This window comes from Vicugna pacos, chromosome 2 (assembly GCF_048564905.1).
Source record: "Vicugna pacos chromosome 2, VicPac4, whole genome shotgun sequence".
Lineage (NCBI taxonomy): Eukaryota > Metazoa > Chordata > Mammalia > Artiodactyla > Camelidae > Vicugna > Vicugna pacos.
This window is the reverse complement of record NC_132988.1, coordinates 104,262,969-104,279,863: the sequence shown is the minus strand read 5'-3', so window position 1 is coordinate 104,279,863 and position 16,895 is coordinate 104,262,969.

Genomic DNA, 16,895 nt, shown 5'->3' with positions numbered 1-16,895 from the left:
GAAATGCAGATATTTAGAAAATTGTAAAGTAAAATACATGCTTCCTTTTTTTTTTAGAGGGGGTAGGTAATTAGGTTTATTTATTTATTTATTTTTTAATGGTGGTACTGAGACTTGAACACAGGACCTTGTGCAGCTAAGCATGTGCTCTTCTACGGAGCTACACTGTCCCCGCCATGCTTCTTTATTAAAGCATTACTTGACAAGATCTAGCAGTAAATCTGATAACAAAAGCAATTTTGAAATAGTGATGAGCACAAACAAAATTTTGGGATATCTATAACAAATGTAATAAAAAGTAAAAATATTCTTAATTTATTCAAAATTCACTGACCCCTTTAATGCCTTCTGGGTTAAAACCCCTCCCTAAAGCTGATAAAAGTGGAGGAGATTATCTTTGTGTTCTTACGGCTAGGGAAGAACTTCTAAGAGTGGCCCCCAAACACACAAAGAATTGATAAATTTATCTCCATTAAAATTCAGTGGCTTTGTTCAACAAAGCTCACCAGACTGTAAGAAAGGTGACAGACCGGGAGGAAACTTGTGCAACCTCCAAAACCAACCAGGGATTAATGTCTAGGGCGTACGAGGAGCTTCTGTAAATCAAAATGGAAAAGGCAGGAAAACCAGTGGAAAATGGGTAAAGGATATGATAAAAAAACACAGAAGGAAACATCTTGAGCGTACAATAATTAGTATCTGGTGAGATGCTTGACACCACTTGTAACAAATAAAATATTAAAATATGAATGAAATAGAGACTACTTTGCACCCTCCCACTTTCCATAAGTAGAAAGCCTGTTATTACCACGTGTTGACAAGGATGTGGGAAAATGAGAATCTCATGCACTGTTGATAAAATATAAGCTTTTAGAATCCTTCTTAGAACAACCCAGGAATACCTCCTGAAACTAAGGAGCTCATATGCTACGACCCAGCTTTCCTGTCCTGAGTATGTGAACAGGGAACTCCAACACACTCTCACATGAATACGTAGGAAGATCTTGATCTCGGCGCTGTGAGTGGTAGCGGATACTGGAGGCAACTTGATGTAAATGTAGAAGTGCGTACTAATGCTGCACTCCATCGTACGTGTACAGCCGTACGGTGCAGGGTAGGATCTACCTAAACAATCCAGATACACCTTTGACTTATGGTACTGAGTGAATAAAAAAGCAAGAACACAAAGAGATTTTTAGCACAATATTGTTGAGTAAATTAAAACCGCAAACACACAGGAAACAATATTATGTATTTCATAAGGGACCCGCATCTTGAGAGTGAATATAGAATCAGACAACGGCCAGACCATGCTTAAAAATATGACTATGACCTGCCACCTGCAGCAACCTGTCCAGGAATACAGCAGTTACCTACAGTAACCAGCCTAGGAAGACAGCCTGCTGTAAGTCACGCTTGTGGGAAGTCAGACTGTTAAACAAGCCAGGAAGCCAAACAGCCACTTCTGTAACACCTGACTCCAAGTGACCAGGACTTGATTACTAACTGACGGCTTCTCTAATTTTTGTCCTCACTTTGCAACTGAGGAAACGAATCCCAGGAGGCTCAATACGACCCACTAACCAACCATGTAGGACACCTCGCTTCTACTCAGCCCACCTCCAGCTTCCCAAGCCAACAGCCCCCCATCAGGGCACACCTGAAGCCTTCCCTTTGTTCTATTACAAAGCTTTCCCCCTCTCCAGCTGCCTTGGAGTCGCTGCCAAAATGCAAGTGGCAGTGGCAGAATTGCTATAGCAAACTCGGAATAACGAGCCTTGGCTTGTTCTCATTTGGTTAGTCTGTCTTTATCCCCCAGAGATCTGTGAGGCACATTTGAGTGGGGCCCCTTTGTGGTGTGGCATGAATGGGAGTGGAGATGAGAACCTTGCCTGGGTCCATGCAATTCCATGCCACTAACTGAGGAAGTGATGAGCTGAAACTGTAGGAGGCCCACGATAAATAAACAGAAACATTTTAAAATTAGGTCATTTTCACTTCTTTCTACATTGTGCCTTTCTTCTCTCCTCCTGTGCCTTTCCAGGCTTCCCTCCGCTTGGGCTTGGGGGCTAAGTATGCAGATCATTCTTCAGCCAGATGGAGGTGCTCAAGTCATGAAAGGAGATTGCACCCTCCCTGGTTTTTCAGGACCAGAGGGTAGCAGAGGTTCAGATGACTCGTCAAGGGCCCTGCTGATCCTGAACTTTTCGAAGAAACTCTCTGAAATGGCTGAGGCAGAAGTAGTCTTGAATCTAGATTTTTCTGCCTGCGGCCGGGTTTTATCTCTGTTAGAGTGGAGTTTAAAGCCCGTGTCCCCCTTCTTACCACTCAGTGCTGGAGATTAAAGGGAAAAAATAGCCCCAATGATTTCATCTCACTCTTTTCCAGTGAAAATTACTTTTCAGAACTATAAAATCTTCTGTGAAGGTTATAATAGAGGACTCAGGTTCAGTTTAGCCCATTTATTAAGATATAGGCTTCCAAGCCCCAGTAGAAAAAATAAACAAACAACTGGCAGTTTACCTGGATTTATGCACAGTTTGTCTAATCAATCAATCTGTAAACATTATGCAAATGTGTGTAATCCCAAGCCTAGCCCAGACTTTACGTATGCATCGTTATGTAAACGATCAATCTTGTTAACGCAAGTATTAATATAAACCTGACATTAAACACAAGTTTACACAGCCTTGCTAGTTGAAGGCAGCTTGATTTACATTGAAATGTAAATAGCAGCGGTGCTCTTTTTGGGGCTTTGGAAAACAGACTGACTAAAGCTCACTGGGTGGCCTGTCCCCACCAGATTCCTCAGACGCACTCCCAAACTCTTCATTCAATGCCTCCCGTGAGGAACTGGGGGAGAATTTGGGCAGCAACCCAGGACCTCGTGCCTACTGGTGGCCGTGGTTTTGAGATCTCGGCTCCCCAGGACCTCCTGGGGGCCACCTCTAGGACCAGAGGGCCCTAGTCTCCGAGCCAACAGTGCAGGGAGCATCACTCACAGGAGTTGCCACTCCCACATGGGCTGAGGGCTTGCAGGCAAGCTGCTGGGCCAGCAGGACTGGCTATTAGGTGGCCTGGGGGCAGCTCTGTGAGGGCGGGTCTTCACTCTGCCCCACACCTCCTTCCTCTTATCCTTCAAGTCTGTTTTAAATGTCGCCTCTTTGCACAGACCTTCCTTGACTGTCCCTCCTCAGCTGTTCCCTGTAACAGCACCCTGTACATCACGTTCATAACGCTTTTCTCAACTTGTGATGACATGTTTGTTTACTTCTGCGTTTGTTGGTGTCCACCTTCCCCACCTATGAGCTTCATGGGATCAGAGCCACGTCTCTTCTGTTCATGACTTTATCCTCAGTGCCAGGCATATGGGATACACTTAGAAAGATTTTGTTGGATGGATGAATGGGTGGACACTCACCCACTCTGGAACCTTGTTACTTAGCACAAAAGTTCTATATTTCCACAGGCGGCCTCAGGAAATTGCCCGGTTCTGTCTTTTCTTTAAGAGCTGAGTTCTGCTCTCAATAGACTGAGAGTCTGCCAGACCTTGCCCCAACGCCTTCTGCCAGAGCTGGCTCCTGTTCTCTGAGCTCCTGCCGCAGCATGATAACAAGAACAGCAGAAGGAGAAGGAGCTGTCAACACTCAGTAGGTCCAGGTACTGTACTAGGGGCTTTACGCCCGTCATCTCATCTGAACTTGAATCTTCAAAGCATATTCTTCAAAAGACCAGGCCTTTAACAAGGAGTCCAAGGTAACAGGACTCAAGTAGGGGCAGCAGTTCAGGATCCAGAATTGAAGTCAGCTAGATGTGAGTTGAAATCCTGACTTTGCTAGCTGTGGATCTTGGAAAAGATGCTTTGTCTGAGTCTCCTTTTCCTGGGCTGTCGATTGCACCAGGGAAGTGAATGTTGGTTTCTTAGGGTTTTGTGACACTGAAATGAGATTGAGTGTATAGCGCAAGCATTTAGCAAATATTGGTGTTTACTTACAGCTCTTAGATAAAAGTTCAGACATCTAGAGACCAGCGGCTGGGTTTATTCCCTTCAGTCTCTTTGTCTTCTTTGTCCTCTTTGAACCCTTGGCTATTTTTAGCTCTGTCCTGTTGCCCAGTGTTCCTTCTAGTGGAGAATTTGTATGGGATGTGCCTTAAGGTATATCCTCCGAGATCAACCCCCTCAAGCTAAGACGGAGGAGGTAATGACCCAAGGCCGTGCGGTGGAAGTAAGAGGAACTAAAAGTGATCTAGAAGTCCTATACACACAAATCAGTCCTAACCCCAAAGACCCTGAAATAAAGAGGGAGGAACTAGGCTTCGCAAGTCACAGCTAGTTGGTCACAGCTTCCAGCCAGAGCACATTACTGGGTATGCCTGTTTATGCCTGGCCACCCTGGAAAGTGGGGCCTGTGTCTTACTCGTCTTTGTAACCCAGCAGCCGACGCAGTGCTGGAATGTGGTGGGCATCCAATCCCTCTGTTGAAAGAATATTCCCTTTCCAGCCCCTCCCACCCAGACTCATTGGAGTTCTACTGTTTTGGTGTTTTTTGGTGGGGAGTACTTTTAATGTCGACTTTGATCTTCACTTGGATGTGAATTGGGGTGCACTGGGAAGATTACACAAATATTTTTCCTGAACTCTCTATGTCTCTGGGTGATGCCTGCCCAAGAATCATCTGTTTACGTGGCGACTCAGTCTTTGGCCAGATCGAAGTCAACTCCAATGTCAACCCCAATCATGAATAGCAGTTGCAAGCCCCGAGGGCTTCCCGCAAGAGCACAAAGACCAGCAGAATGAGACAATTTCCACTGCCTGTAGCAAAAGCAAGGAAATATGAAAATAGAGTGAAAAGATGGGTCTGCACTATTATCTTTATATATTATTAATAATAATTCCTTTTATTTGAACATGGCCTTGGAGCTGATCAAATGCTTTCTCCTGTATTATCTCATTCATTTCTCACCACTCTCTTTGAGGTATTATTCACCAATCTGCAGATGAAGAGATGGCTCTGAGACAAGCCACAACAGCAGCTGGACCCTCATGCGATCAGCTACCAGCATCCTTTAATGAGAACTCGTGTGTTCCTTGATGTCTCTTTGGGAAGATCTCAAAGTAAGTAAGGGCTTTATCAGGGTCAGGTAGGTGACCCCTAGCTGAGCGACTGTCATTGTCTGACCATTATAGGCTCACAAACCCTCTTTCAGAGAAAGGAAACATTCGCCAAGTTGGGATTTTCCCAAAAGAATTCTTTAGAAAGAATACCTTCCACCTTGACAGTCCCCAGAGACAAACTGAAAGGACCTCGCTTAATGTCTCATCCGAAGGGTATTTGCAGTGCTGGCTTCATCATTCAAAGCAGGAAAGGCCTTTGTCATGGTCAAATGGCTTTAATGTGTTTTGAATGCTACATAAATTCAAACTTGATGGCTCATTTATTTGTTGGATTGAAGTTTTATACAATAAACTAAGCCTTGGTATTTACTAATAACTTGTGCACTGCCCTTTGTTTGTTTAGAACAGCCAGAAGGCAAAGAAGTTGACCGAGAGTCCCTCATGGCCAATATGGTGTTCCCATCCTGGCATTTCCTGGGACAGTTTATGGATCGGTGGGAGGGATGATAAAGGGTTGTTTGCAGAGGTGGCGGGGGACACAGTGGGAAACGGAGAAGGGGAAGGATGGCAGGTGGATGTTTTCTTTTTGACAAAGCTCCACCCCAGCTGTTTCATCTGCTGAATTCAGTGAGCTGGGCATCGAGAGCACTGAGTGACAGGCTAGGCTTGGCTAGTGACTTGTGGCATGACCTTGGAAGATACATTGTTTCCTGCTGTGTCTCACCATCTCACTCTTGGGAAAAAAAAAAAAAAGAAAGAAAGAAAGCTTACAGCAAATTTTATTCATTGTTCAAGGTGAGCTTCCTTAAGCTACTCTCCTTTCAGGAGATCTTTGCTCTTTACCTCGACTCCACCCACAAAAATTTCTTTCTCAAACTCTATCCGGCACATGGAGATGGACTTATTTTAACAGACATTTGCAGCCTACCTCTCAGAGACAGGTAATGTGACTGCCTCTCAGAGGAGCCGCTGAGAATGCAGCATCTTTGGTTTCATTTGGAGGGTAAGAATGAGTTGTAGGAATGACACAAGTGGGCAAAATCTAGAAATCTCGACATTTCTGTGACCAAGGAAATATACTCCTGTTAACACTGGGTGACAGGATTTGCCTTCAGCACCTCCCCACTTCCGGACACCTGCATTTCCCCTTTAGGTCTCACATACAGAGTCCAGGGCACATTAGCTAGGACACGTTCTGGCCCCAGTGGTATACCCAAGGCAGTGCCCTGCAAGACTAGAGCCTCTTGGACTCCTGGATGCTGGCGCCTGGCTGCCTGGCTGCCTGAGTCCTGATCTAAGGCTCGCTTGCCTCTCAACTCCTGCTCCTGCTGTAGCTGACACTGGCAAGTCTTTCCCCTTGTGTGCTGGAGGAGTCTTAATTTTGTTCCAGTCTGCACATCACCCCCAAGCCACTTAGATGAGTTCAGATTGGTCTAAGCTAATCAGGGCAGTCTCATTCCCCAAATTTGGCCAATGAGAATAGAGCTTCTTTATTATTAGGATTTTCCAGAGAACCAATAGGATATATGCCTAGAGAAAGAGAAAGAGAGATTTACTATAAGGTATTGGCTCATGCAATTAGGGAGGCTGGTAAGTTCCAAGATCAACATGGAGAGTCAGTAAGCTGGAGACCCAGCAGAGCCCGTGGGTTCGTTCCAGTCTGAGTCCAAAGGCCTGAGAAGCAGCAGACAATGGTGCAGTTCTAGTCTGAAAGCCCGTAAGCCTGAGATCCAGGAAGGGCTAATGTTTCAGTTTGAGCCTAAAGGCAGAAGAAAAGCTGATGCCCCAGTTCGAAGGCAGTCAGGCAGAAGAGTTCTCTTATTTGCGGGGAGGGTCATTCTTTTTGTTCTGCTCAGGCCTTCAGCTCATTGGATGAGGCTCCCTACCCACCCAAATTTCGATATTTGCTGACAATTTTTTTTTCTTTTAGCTGGGAAAGTGAGCATTTTTGGGAGATGGAGAACTGGGGTAGCCTGTACCCCTTTAAACTCCATTAATACCTGGCACAGGGTTTCTCCTTAATCGTAACTCTCGCATCCCCATCCCATTTGACACTAGGGGCAGGGGGTTCTTCTTGCATGTGGGGCTTACTCCCCTCCTCTGAAGAGTAGAGTGGTAGCTGGGGGATGTTAGATGGTCTCCCCTCAAGCCACAGAGATGAGAATGTGGGTCCAGTCACATGCCAGCTTCTGTCCAGTACTGCTTTGCCTGGTGGTCAGATAGATTGACACATGAAATTAACCATCACATCCCCTTTCTGCCTTAGTGTATGTGATGGGTGGATTGTGTTCCCCTAGAAAGCCATGTTGAAGTCCTAATCCTTGGTACTTTGGAAGGTGACCTTGTCTGGGAATGGTGTCCTTGGAGATGTAAGTGGCTGAAATGAGGTCACACTGGACTAGGGTGGGCCCTAATCCAATATGACTGGTGTCCTTATAAAAAGGAGAAAATTTGAACACAGGTACAGAGAGAACACCGTGTGACGACAGAGGCAACAACTAGAATCATGCGGCTCCAAGCCCAGGAATGCCAGGGATTTTGCAACATCAGAAACTAAAGACATGGAACAGATTCTTCCTCAAAGCTCTCAGAAGGAACCAAACTTGCTGACACCTTGTTTTCTGACTTCTGGCCCCCAGAACTATGAGACAATAAATTTCTGTTGCTTTAAGCCACCCAGTTTGAGATGCTTTGTTACATCAGCCCTGGGGAGCTAACACAGTGTGTGAAGTTGTGATGCCTGGAGCGCCTGGGCCATCTTGCTACTTACTGTGAGGGAGGCTCACAGGCACACTGAGGATGACAGTACAGAGTTGGAAAAACCTGGATCTTTGATAAATTTGTTAAGGCTGGGAACTAACTAGCTCAGAAACTGCCCTCCCTCCACACTTTTGTAATATGAGATAGCACGTACCCTTATTATTTCAACCATTTGGGACTGAGTTTGTTGATACTCGCCGACAAGCACACCTGACTGATGGATGGATCTCATAGCTTCCCAGCTCAGACAAACCCCTCCTTCTGTGTTCCTCATCTTAGGGAACGGCATTACCATCCATCCAGATGCCCAAAGGAGAAACTTGATTGTCATCCTTGGTGCCTTCCGTTTTCTCATCCCCCCAACTTAATTGTTCATCAGACCCTGACAACACTGCCTCCTTGTTGGCTTTCAGTCTGCCCAGCCATCACTACCGTGGTACTTAACTGGACCCTCTGTGTCAAATCCTGGTCAACTTAAACCATCCTCCTCACCCGAGCCAGAGTGATGTTCTATCATACATAACCTTCCCAATCTCTGCTTGGCAGAAAGTTGTTCTGTGGTGATTTAAGCCTGAAATGGGTGGCAACCGACCAGACCCAACTTCTCTGCACTCCGTATTTCCAGAGTCTCTTATCTCCTGGCAGATTTTAAGGGAAAATCATACCTCTTTGTCCTTCATTCCTCTCTATACCCCAAACCATCAGTCCATACCACTTCCTAATTTCTATCAGTGTATTTCATAAGTTTCATACTATTTTACTAATCTTAAATACCAACAGAATTGTTCAAAAGGAGACCATTCTATTTTTAAAGTACTTAGTGATATACATATGAGCTTTGCATGGTGGAGCTAAGCACCTGATCCTTTCTTGTACATTCAGAAACTGAGCATACATGAAACCAGTTTATCTGTAATTAACTACATTTAAGACAATGTTCAAGTCCAAACTTCTTAGCATGGTGTTGTCATTCATGATCTGGCTTTTGGGTGCTATTTCAGCCTCATTTTTTTTAAATTGAAGTATAGTCGATTTACAACGTTGCATTAATTTCTGGTGTACATCATAGTGATTCAGTTATACATGCATAGTATATCCCTTTTCATATTCTTTTTCATTATAGGTTACTACAAGATATTGAATAGAGTTCCCTGTGCTGTACAGTAGAAACTTGTTGTTTATCTACTTTATATATAGTAGTTAGTATCTGCAAATCCCCAGCTCCTAATTTATCCCTCTCCACCTCTTCCTCCATATTTCAGCCTCATCCTTTATCACTTGTCCTGTGGTCAGACTCGAAGCTGCTGAAGTTATCACTCTCTCTCGCCTCAGGATCTTTGCAGACACAGCTCCCTCAAGATGAAATGTGTTAACCAAGAATTTCAAGAATGGAGATCTGGTTGAGGGAAAAAAAAAAGTGTTTACATGAGGTTTGTTGGGACTGCAGCCCAGGAAGCACAAAGCCAAGAAAGCATTTGAGCTGTGTTCCCCCGGACTACAAAACAGGGGAAGCTTATAAGGGCAAAATAACACCCCCACCCACCCACGCAATATTATATAAATTATCTGTCAAGAATTAGGGTTGGAATGCACAAGGTCCTGGGTTCAATCCCCAGTACTGTCATCCAAAATAAATAAATAAACAAATCTAATTACCCCCCTCAAAAAAAAAAAGAAAGAAATTAAAGAAAAAATATTTGTAAAAAAAATAAAAGAATTAGGGTTGGAGCTGGCAAGAAGTAAGGGTGCTTGTTAAGCAAGGATTGGTTGGGGTTTGAAATGATTACCTAGCTGTGAAGGCTGGGTACTTTGACACTACAAGGTTGCAGCTAGCTGCTGCTAGCAGATATGGTTTTTAAAAACGGCTGATGGTGTCCTTGACTTTGATACAGTTCAGAAAATTTAAGTTTTCAGTGATGCAGGAATGTATCCGAAACCAGCAGGAATGTATCTGAAACCACATCCTCAATGGCCACCGGGCTGTCTTTTAGATGACTGAACCATAGTTACTCCATTTTGATTTTTGACTGATCTTAAATATGTCATCAAATGCTACCCACCTCGCTTGGCCAACTCATTCTTCAGGCCTCAACTCAGCCGCTCCCTTGTCCTCCAAGAGGCCTTTTCTGACACCCTGTTATTCTTTGGTTACATATTTTCAGATTCCAGAAACAACACTGATGCTAAAGGGCACATGTCCTGGGAGTCTCCATGTTGTGGTGGCAAAAGCACTGGAGAAACAGCGAAGAGACCCAGGTTCCTGCCTCAGTGTCTGTCACTCGGGAAGCTGTGGGACCTCGGGGAAGTCCCGTCTTCTCTTAGGGGGTCAACTGCTCTGCCCATTGAATGAGGAAGGGGGACCACATCAGCAGTTTTCAGACTCTGTCCTTCAGAACCTGAGGGTTCCAGAGACACGGCCCAGGTAAGGAGCAGAAAGGAAGGCAGGACAGCTCCTGGACCCTGTCTTCTCATTCCATCCAGGTCTTACTGATATCTGCATGGCATGTTGTGATTTCCCCAGAACTGGGGAAAAAAGAGGAATTAAAAGCGTCAAAATGTTAGAAAATCACTGATCCTTTTAACTGAAGTCCCATTCAGCTCAAAGATCCTGTTGTGACACAGGCAGATGAAGAGAGGGAGAAGGCTGAGGAAACAAAAGGAGATTACAGCAACGTCTGTGAGAGGAAGTGAGGCGGGCCTGGCAGCCTAGCCGATCGCTTTGGCCCCATCAAACCTGGTCCAGGTTGGACGGTTGCATTAGTCTGTGATGAGACTGGACATTGGGGACGCAAAAGGCTTGGGTCTTTGGGACTTCAAACCAGTGACTCACACCCTCTGTGTTCACTGGAATCACCTGGGGACTTTTAACAACCACTGATGTCAGAGGCACCTCCTCAGACAACTGAACTGGTCTCTGAGTGTAAGACTGAGGCATCTAGGTGATTCTCAAGCATCTAAAGCTTTGGGGAGGACGGACTGTGACTGTCTTGCTCACCATCATATTCCTGGTGCCCAGCACAGATGATCTGCTAGCAACAGCAAATATCTATTGCATAGGTGAGTAAATGAGTTTCATGCTCGCAACTGACAAGTTTATATCTCCTCATTCAGGTTACCGTAACTCGCCGAAGTTCAGTTTTCTCAGATGTGAAGTGAGAAAAAGAATTTCTACTTGGAAATGATGCTTGAAAATTAGGAATATGTCATGTCCCCTGCCCAGCACATGGGACATTTTAGTTGATTAAGAAAATGGTAACACCATCATTAGTAACAACTGATATTGCTCAGATTAGGACCCCAAAATGCTGAGTTCCAGTTTGGCTGCCTTGTATCAGTCAAAGTAGGCTAAATTATGCTGTGGTGAGAAACAACCCCTAAGTCTCAGGGGTGTAAAGCACAAAGGTTTATTCGTACCCACGTGACTTGTCCATCACAAGTTGGTGGGTGGCTGCCAGAGTCTCAGTCACAGGGAACACTGTCAGTCGCTGTAAGGGTAAAGAAGAACCCTCTGAGCAAACACCCAGCCCAGAAGTGACCCATTTCCCTTCCACTCACAACTGAGTGGCCGCATTGTTTCTCTGTCAACCGCAGGGGCCCAGAAAATACAATCACCCCAGGTGCTCAGAAAGCAGAAAAGGGAAAGTTACATTGAAGACTGAGGATAATTATTGGTTGCTCTCAATGGTCCTGCATGACTCTAGATGCACCGAACTCCGAACAGTGACAGCAGGCATCAGTGACAGATCTAGGAACCCTTAGGAGCCCTGGCGTTTGCTGTGTTTTGATGCTCTTTCTTTTGGAATCAGCACTCAGATACCATTTTCAAACAAGCTGACATGTCACAAATTTCACCTGCTTGAAACATACAATTCAATGATTTTTGGTAAATTTACAGAATTGTGCAACCATCACCACAACCCAGTATTTGCATCACTTCATGCCTATTTGAAGCCAATCCCCACTCACACGCCCAGCCTCAAGTAAATATTAATCTGTTTTCTGTTGTTGCATATTGATCTTTTCTGAACATTTGAAATTATGCAATACATAGTCTGGTGTGTCTGGCTTTTTTCACTTCACATAATGCTTTTGAGGTGTGGTCATGTTGTAGCATTAAAGGATTTCAGAGCTGCTGAAGGAAAAAAAAAATATGACCAGGAGAGGCGGTAACATACAACTAGATTTATTGGGTGGTGCTTATGATTGCATGAAAGGGAAAGTCTCCTTCAGGATGAGACCATGCAGAGGCTTAAGGCCCTGGGGCCACCACCTGGAAGGAGAGGAGAGCAGAGCAAGGGAACTAACAGTGAGCTAGGTCAGAAAGGGGGCTTGCGTGTCTAGGTGATGTCACTTAGCTGCGCATGGCAATTCTGGGTCAGAGAAAGACAGCAGCAGCTTGGGGTGTTACCTTTTCTATTGCTAGCAGACATGGGGTGAGGTTCAGTGGAGCATGCAAAGTAGGGAAGTTTAAATGACTAAAAATCTGTTTGTTTGGATTTATTTTTAGAATAATTGGACATATAAATATTTGAGTTTCATCAGGATTTTTTGCTAGTGGGTCTTAGTCTGCAGAAATAAACAACCTAGGGGCCAATATGCAGAGGCCATATTTGGCTCATTTATACAAGCATATATCAGTTTCTTTTCTTTCCTTTTCCTTTTCCTTTCCTTTCCTCTTTCTATCTTTCTTCCTTTCTTCCTTCCTTCCTCCCTCCCTCCCTCCCTCTCCCTCTCTCCCTCTCTCTTTCTTTCTTTCTTTCTTTCTTTCTTTCTTTCTTTCTTTCTTTCTTTCTTTCTTTCTTTCTTCCTTCCTTCCTTCCTTCCTTCCTTCCTTCCTTCCTTCCTTCCTTCCTTCCTTCTTTCCTTCTTTCTTTCTTTCTTTCCTTCATCTTTCTTTCTTCAACTGTATTCCATTGCATAGATACACCACATTTTGCTTATCCATTCATCCGATGATGAACATGTGATTCTTTCCAATATTTGTCTGTTATAAATAATACTGCTGTAACGTTCACAAACAAGGCTTTTTCTTGAGCTATGTTTTCATTTCCCTTGGGTAGATTCCTGGGACTGGCAAAGCTAGGTCCTATGATAAGTTTATGTTTAACTTTTTAGGAAACTGTCAAGCTGTTTTCCAAAGCAGCTGTTTACATTTTATATTCCCGCTAGCAATGTGGGAGGGGTTTAGTTCCTCCACATCCTTGCTAACATTTGTTATTGTCTGTCTTTTTGACTATGAGCTTTCTAGTTGGTGTAAACTGCTGTCTCATTGTGGTTTTAATTTGCATTCCCCTGATGACTAATGACATTGAGTATTTTTTCATGTGCTTATCAGGGATTTATATATCTTCCTTGGTGATATGACTATTCAAATCTTGTGCCTGTTTTAAAATTGAATTGTTGTCTTCTATATTTATTCTGTTATTTATTCTGGATACAAGTCTTTTATCAGACATGCAATTTGCCAGTATTTTCTCCCACTCTATGACTTGTTTCTTCATTTGCTTAATAGTCTCTTCTGAAGCACAAAGTTGTTAATTTTGATGAAATCCAGTTTATCAGGTTTTTTCTTTCATGGATCATGCTTTTAGTATTGTATCTAAGAACTCTTTGTCTAACCCAGGGTCACAAGGATTTATTCCTATATTTTCCTTTCTAGAAGCTTTATAGTTTTAAGTCTTAAACTAAACCTTAGTTATTATATATTTTGAATTAATTTCCTTAATGTATGGTGTCAAGTAAGGATATTCATTTGTCATGTGGACATTCAATTGTCCCAGCACTGTTTGTTGATAAGATTATTCTTTGCCCATTAAATTCTCTTGGCATCTTTGTTGAAAGTCAATTGACCATAAATATGCCTTTATTTCTAGACTCAATTCTGTTTAATTTAAGCACATATATTCTTATGCCAGTGTCAAATTGTCTTATAGCTTTATAGTAAGTTTTGAAGTGAAAGTTCTCCCACATTTTTCTTCTTTATCAAAATTGATTTTGCTATTCTGAGACTTTTGCCTTTTCATATTATTTTAGGATCAGCTTGTCAATTTCTGAAAAAAACAAAACCTTCTAGAATTTTAGTAGTGATTGTGTTGAATCTACAGATTATTATGGGGATAACTGACTTCTTAACAATTTTGTCTTCTGATCCATGAACATGGAATGTCTCTTTATATATTCAGATCTTCTGTAATTTCTCTCAGTAATGGTGTGTAATTTTCAGTGCACAAGTCTTACACCTTATTGGTTAATCTATGGTTAAATATTTTATCTTTTTGATGCTGTTTGGAATGAAATTATTTTCTTAATTACATTTTGTGGGTTGTTAATTACTACTGTGTAGAAATACAATTGATTTTTGTGCATTGATCTTACATCCTGGACTTTGCTGTACTCATATATATTACTTGCAGTAGTTTAAAAGGAAACTTGTATGGATTCCTTAGAATTTTCTCTACACAGCATCATGTAATCTGCAAATAAAGAACATTTTACTTCTTCCCTTTAATCTGGATGGTTTTAATCAAATTTTTTGCATTAATTCACTAGCTAAAACCTCTAGCAAAATGGTAAATAGAAAGTAGCAACAAGGACATCCTTGCTTTGTTCCTGGTCTTGAGGGGGAGGCATTAAGTCTTTCACCATTAAGTGTGATATTTAGCTTCAAGTTTTTCATGAATGCCCTTTTTCAGGTGGAGAGAGCTCCCTTCTATTCCTAGTTTGTTGGAAATTTTTACTTGAATGAGTGTTGGATTTTGTTAAATAATTTTTCTTAATCTGTTGAGATGATCATGTGGCTTTATTCTCTTAAAATGGTTCTTCACATTAATTAATGTTCTGATGTTAAACCAGTCTCGCATTACAGAGATAAATTCCACATGGTCATGGTGTGTAATTCTTTTTATGTGTTTCTAGACTCGTTTAGCTAATATTTTGTTGAGGATTTTTGTGTCTGTATTCATGGCAATATTAGCCGGTAGTTTTATTTTCTTGTGATAACTTTGTCTAACTTTGGCATCAGGGTAATACTGACTTTATAGAATGATTTTGGAAGTGTTTCCACTGCCTGTGTCTTCTGTAAGGGTTTCTGAATGATTGGTATGATTTATTATTTTAATATTTGATAGAATTCACTAGTGAAGTCATCAGGGTCTGAATTTTTTTGTGTGTATTGGGGTTAAGATTTTTATTTACTAGTTCAAGTTTTTTTTGTTATTATAGGTCTATTTATACTTTCAAAATTTCTTCTTGAGTTTATTTTGATAATTTGTGTTCTAGGAATTTGTCCATTTCATTTAACTTAATTTGTTGCCATCACATAGTTCATACTAATCTCTGTAATTCTTTTAATTTCTGTATGGTAGGTAGTAATAGCTTCTCTTTCAATTCTGATTTTTGTCATTTTTGTCTTCTTTTTCTTTTTTATGTCAGTCTAGCAAAAGATTTTTTAATTTTAAAAACTATTTTCAGAGAGTCAGCTTTTGCTTTTATTAATTCTTCAGTGTTATTTTGTTTTTTATTTTGTCCACTATCATTTTTATTATTTCCTTTCTCTGCTTTGGATTTAGTCGATTCCTTTTCTCTAGTTTCTTAAGATTTGAGATATTCTTTTATAACGTAAGTGTTTAAAGCTGTGCATTTCCTACAGCACTGCTTTAGCTGCATCCCATAAAGTTTTGATATATTATGTTTTCGTTTTCATTTTCATTCATTTAAAAATATCTTAAAATTTCTCTTGTGATTTTTTTCTTCGACTCATTGGTTAATTTGAAGTGTGTTGTCTAAATATTTTATGGATTTCTTGATTTTATTTCTGTTGCTGATTTTTAATTTAATTCCTTGTTATTAAATATTAAACTTTTTCCCTACACCTTCAATCTGTCCTCTCACTGCCTTCTGGCTTTCATTTTTTTTAATAAGGAGTCAGCTGTTAATTGTACTGTTGTCTCTCTGTGATGAGTCATTTTTCTCCTGTTTATATCAAGCTTGTCTTTAGCTTTCAACAGTTTGTATATGATGCATTTTTAAAATTTAATTTAAAAAATTGAACTGTAGTTGATTTATAAAATTGTGTTAGTTTCAGATGTACAGCAAAGTGATTATATACATATATATTCTTTTCCAGATTCTTTTCCATTATAGGTTATTACAAGATAATGAATATAGTTCTCTATGGTATACGGTAGGTCCTTGTTGTTTACCTACTTTATATATAGTGGTGTGTATCTGTTAATCTCTTAATTTATCCCTCCCTCCTCTCATTTCCATAAGTTTATTTTCTATGTCTGTGAGTCTAATTCCATTTTATAAAATACGTTCATTTGTATTATTTTTTAGATTCCATATATAAGTGATATCATATAACATTTGTCATTCTCTGTCTGACTTACTTCACTTAGTATGATAATCTCTAGGTAGGTCCATCCATGTTGCTGTAGATGGCAATATTTCATTCTTTTTTATGGCTAATATTCCATTATATATATATATATTCTTACATATATATTCTTTATATATATTCTTCTTTATTCGTTCCTCTGTTGATGCTTCCACTTAGACTGCTTCCACATCTTTGCTATTGTAAATAGTGCTGCTATGAACATTGAGGTGCATTTATCTTTTCAAATTAGAGTTACTGTCTTTTCCAGATACATGCCCAGGAGTGGGCTTGCTGGATCATATGGTAACTTTTAGTTTTTAAGGATCTCTATGCTGTTTCCACAGTGGCTGCACCAATTTACATTCCCACCAACAATGTAGGGGGGTTCCCTTTTCTCCACACTCTTTTCAGCATGTATTATTTGTAGACTTTCTGATGATGGTTATTCTGACCAGGGTGAGGTGATACCCTATTGTCGATTTGTTTGCATTTCTCTAATAATTAGTGATGTTGAGCATGTTTTCACATACCTGTTGGCCATCTGTATGTCTTCTTTGGAGAAATATCTTTTTAGGTTTTCTGCCCATTTTTTGATTGGTTATTTGTTTTGTTTTGTTTTTAATATTGAGTTGTATGAGC